Below are 5,441 nucleotides of genomic sequence, written 5' to 3' on the forward strand. Positions count from 1 at the left end.
CACGGATGCGATCAAGGAGATCTGAAACGGTCTCATCCAATCCCTCCTCTGGTTGACGATGTTCAGCTTTCCCTTCTTCCACCGCGGCGAGTCGTTACCACTCGGGTTGTTTTTGTTTTTCTCTGTCGGCACGCTCCCTCGTTGGCTTCTCCTAGTTTGAGTTTGCACACTTGGATTAATCCTGAGTTGTTTCTTCTAAAAGATAAAAATCAATAAAAGAAAGATTGGAAAAGATTAACCAGAGCACACGGTCCTTCTTACTGCTTCACTCCTGTGTTGTTGGGGGTAAATCGCGCCTGACGGGAGTTATATTTAAAGCACAGTGTGTGAAGGAAAACAACCTTTTACATCCTTAACTCGCCCTTTTGACGGAGGCGCCAGCACCAAATCAGGCTCACTGGGACTTTAATCAGTGGTTGTCGGTAACCTGGTGTGACAATGTCATCCCTTCATCAGAGTGAAGTAGCAAGAATTTCGGATACAGGGAGGAAACTTGTGTCAAATTTAGCTTTTTTAGTTGGGAGGTCCGTCTACTGTAGCAGCCACACGTTTGGCAGATAACCAACAGAGTCTCGGATGTTTTACTGTATTCTGCAAATGGACGAAATGGCAAGAAATGGCGAGTTTTGGAATGACACCCGAATGATAATACTGTAATTATGAAATGTCTCGGGGTGGGTGGGGGGGTCGTTGGGACAGACTTGAAGTGAGTTTCCCTCCCTGTTCATCGCGTGCTCGGGTGCAATCTCTTCTAAATAGACCCTCAGATGCAAAAACACCCATGAATAAATAAATAAATAAATAAATAAATACCACTGTATTATACACACTGTTCTGGGGTTAAACACAAACTATAAGAGACGTGGGACCTTGCACGTCTCACCAGAAGTCTTCCTGCAACAAGGAGCATTATGGGTAATCCCACTAAGTGTAAAAAATAACAGGAGCCCATCTGGAGAGGGGGGAGGCGTCCTTTAGAAAGCCTGTCCTCCTGCTCATAGCTGCTTTTGATTTGGACGCGAAATCTTGAGTTTGCTAAAAAACAGTTTTGTATTTAATTTCTTTTATTTTGAAGGACTGAGATGCACTTGGATGGTTTGTTTTCTCATGGGTGGAAATGGTCGGAGAGTGCACCGTATCCACCCGTTTATAAACCAACGCTGGTTATTTCATGAGAAATATATATCGTTATGTTTTCTTTTTTTAGGGAGAATAAAAGAAATAGAGATGCATTGAAGTCTCTATAAAATATACACACACACACGCGCAAAATGTATAAAAAAAACAAAACAAGAATTTCCATCCAGTGTTAAAGAAACTTGAATTTTATTTAAACTTGAAAAATGACTTTGCCTTAACTTTTTATACAAGACAAGCATAGAGTTTATTTCTTTTCACACACAGAGAGAGAGAGAGAGAGAGAGAGAGAGAGAGAGAGAGAGAGAGAGAGAGAGAGAGAGAGAGAGAGAGAGAGAGAGAGAGAAAAAAATTTTCTTTCTATTACGTGTAAAAATGTACGAAAAATAACAAGATTGTTCTTTTGGTTTCTTCTAGTTTCAGGTTTGGGTTTTTTTTGTTTTGGGGGGGGAAATATAAACCTTGTAAATGCAAAACTAGTCAATACTGTATTCAATTTGTGCACTTTGAAGTGTGTGCTTTTGCTTGTACAGTTGTAAATACTCAGAAAAATATTAGAGGTACCTTAAAATGATGATGATGAAAATATATTGATCTTGTTGAACTATTAATGTCGCTATTGAGCTGGATGTAGGATGTTAAAAAAAACACACAAAAAAAAAATGTGTTTTTTTGGGACATATTTTTCGTTGAACGTTTTATTTTGTAGTTTTTTGGGGGGGGGGGTGCGGAGTTTGAATCCGTCTCCCCGCTGCGGGTGGAGCAGCTTGTCTGATTGTACTTTTAATTTTAATTTTTTTTTTTTATTTTAAAGTTGTCTTTCATTCCATTTTTTTCATACCTGTTGTGAGAGCTGTTGCACCTGGGGGTACAGGTGTGTTTCACCCCCCCCCCCTTCCCCCTCCCATTGTGCACTAATTGGAACGAGCCTGTTCTCCTGGCAACCATCTCGTTAATGAACCCCACAAAGCTGCGTGTCCACCAACGTCCTCTTTAGAGCTCTGGCTTCTTCTTCTTCTTTCGCTGTTTATACGTCCCAAAATCTGGACGATACAATGCCAAAAAAAAGCACTACTTGAGATCTGGTTCCTGTCGTTGCTGTGCAGTAGCTACTAATGCGAGGTATTTTTTCGACATCTTTAAATACCAAGACGATGAGTAGATGTGACATAAAAGCGACAGTAACCGAATCGTAATCATTCCCAGAGTGAAAGTATCCCCTCGGAGACGATGACACTAATACTGAACGTTGATTCAGAGTCATTGATTTGACTCAGCAGAAGCTAATGTTAATGCAACAGAGAGCTGACCTTGTGCTGCCGTTTTGCTCTCTTCGGTGGTTTCTGTCTTTCGTTAGTTTTGCTGAAAGTTTTGGGGGTTTTTTCTGTCCGTATTGAAAGAGGAATGAGACTCATTTGCTCTACTGGTTCATCACATGGTCCCATTTGAGGAACTAAGTAGCTGAGAGCTTCTTTCTGAGAGACAAGAGGATCAATGGCGCTCATGTCTGCATGGCGCTGGGTGCGATTAGCGGTTAGCTTAGCACAAGGGGGGGGCGGGGGGGGGGTAGTTGGCCCCGCCCTGTTCAAAAGTTTAACCCCCTGAGGAAACAAACCTTGTGCTCAAATAGAGATATTACAACATTTAATTTCAGACATTTATCCATTTATGTAATATTTATACATTTAGCTTAGCACAAGGATCCAAAATGGAGGGTGGTGTAGTAGTAGTAGCAGCAGTATTAGTGGTGGTGGTAGTAGTAGTAGTGTAGATTACAACATTTAATTGGAGACATTTATGTACTATTTGAATCACATATATCCCTAATGACTGGTGAACTCATTTCAAGCATCTAAACAATTCGTACACATCTGTTCAGGTTAGTTTTCAATAGAGATTTAAGGATTTTTTTTTAAGATAGCTAACGTCAACGTTTCAGCTTTAGCCCCAAATTATCTCTTCACGCCTCAGGGACAGATTTGGGTGCCACTGTAAGGAAAGCTGAGCTTATTCTGAACATTTTGATATGAAACACACAGGGTCATTTATATGAAAATGCCCTAAAAATGTGAGTTTATGTGTGAAAAAACGCATCTACCAAACACCTCAACAGCTCATTAATTAACATGTTTGCCTAATTTGTACACAAACGTAGCTGTTAAAAATGCCCAATTTGTGTTTTGTATTCTTTGACGAACATCGACTAAGTAGTTCCAGAATGTAGCGCTTAAACATCGCAAACGAGATGCATGTTAATTTGTGAGATTTAGAGGTGCTGGTAGATGGGTTTGGACAGAGCTAGGCTAGCTGTTTCCACCCGTTTCCATTCATTGTGCTAAGCTAAGCTAATCACGTCCAGGCCTCCGCTCTGTGCTCTGCGTACCCACGTAAAGATGGTAGAGGGATAGGGTACCCACGTAAAGATGGTAGAGGGACAGGGTACCCACGTAAAGATGTTAGAGGGATAGGGTACCCACGTAAAGATGGTAGAGGGATAGGGTACCCACGTAAAGATGGTAGAGGGACAGGGTACCCACGTAAAGATGGTAGAGGGATAAGGTACCCACGTAAAGATGGTACAGGGTAGAGGGTTAGGGTTAGGGTACCCACGTAAAGAGGGGTGATCCACTGAAATTCTCAGAAAGAAAGTGGTTTTACGTGATTAACAATTTGGATAAAGACCGATGAAAATGCTAATTTCGTTAGCATACATTAGCTACATTTCTCACAAATAGGGCTGGGTGTCTTTCATAAGAAAGAAGTTCTGCTACAAGTACAATTATTTTTTTATTGTATCTTGGGTTTTCGGTACCTTATTTACCTAAAATAATTTCCCCCATATTTTTTTTTAAAGACCTTGAAGTACTCAAAGGGGGGGGGAGGGGTTGTTCGCCGAAAAAGTTTGCTCAAATCTAACAAACGTAAATCAGGAACTTTGGGACCAAATCAGACCAGACCTCCTACGCCAGCTTTTGGTACTTAACGTAGTTGGGATATATATGGCAAAGACTCATGGGAGATGTAGTTGTTGAATGCTAGTACGTTTTGAGTTTCTTTTACTTAATTGTACGGTAAAGGTCTTCAGAAGAGAGACGGACCCAAGACCACAGAAGCTGGTCCAGGTGTCCAGAGTACCTTCTCCATGTTGTTAACGGGTTGATGGTTCCCTTCTTTCAATATGGACAGAAAAAACTACAGCAACTGTTGTTTTAACCCTCATGTTGTCCCGTTGTCCTACTTACTTGCCCAAAATATCATGATTGATACGTAGTACAAGTACAAATCTCTACTTTCATTAATTTTGGGGCGTCTTATTCAATTTTATAGCATTTAAAAACAAATTGAAGTGTTTTTTTTAAATAGTATTGAGTAAAAGTTGACTTATTCCAGTCTGTGATTATCAACATCCATTCCTTTAATTTTAGTCTCAATAATTCCTAATTTCTGCTTTTCTAACTCAAACATTAGGTATAATTTTCTATAAATGAGGTTTATTGACCATAAATTCCAAAAATAACTAAAACCAAAGTTAATAAGTTAGTGTTAGGTAGTGTTGAAATGTCAAAAAAAGGGACAAACGTTGGAAAAAAGGGACAAAAACATAAGAAAAGTTAAAAAAAAATTGATTAAAAGCATAAACAACAGTGTTGATTTTTAAGTTTTGAGGGAAGACAACGCGAGGGTTAGACTGTTGATGACAAAATAAGACAACCAAAACAACAACAACAAAAACAACAAAAACGAGACCTAGGGCAAAACTTTTGTCTCCGCATTAGCGCGACTTATCACCGCTTGAAGAGCGATGCGCGATGGACACGTCCCTGTTTTGTCTCGTGTCTTCAGACACACTGTGCTGATGCGCGATGGACACGTCCCTGTTTTGTCTCGTGTCTTCAGACTCACTGTGCTGATGCGCGATGGACGTGTCCCAGTTTTGTCTCACGTCTTCAGACCCACTGTGCCACTGTGCTGATGCGCGATGGACACATCCCTGTTTTGTCTGATGTCCTCAGACCCACTGTGCTTAAAGGGCGATGCGCGATGGACACGTCCCAGTTTTGGCTTGTGTCTTCAGACCCACTGCGCTGAAAGAGCGATGCGCGATGGACACGTCCCAGTTTTGTCTCATGTCCTCAGACCCACTGTGCTGAGACGGATGGACAATACATATCAACATGAAGCACATGTCCCAACATTCAGCTTGTATGGCACAGATCACTCGAGGTGGGATACTGGTTGTTTGGGAGACACCTGCAAAGTTGATGACACATTTTTGGGCTTGTCGATTGGACGTTTTGGTGAGG

This window comes from Etheostoma cragini, chromosome 12 (assembly GCF_013103735.1).
Source record: "Etheostoma cragini isolate CJK2018 chromosome 12, CSU_Ecrag_1.0, whole genome shotgun sequence".
NCBI lineage: Eukaryota > Metazoa > Chordata > Actinopteri > Perciformes > Percidae > Etheostoma > Etheostoma cragini.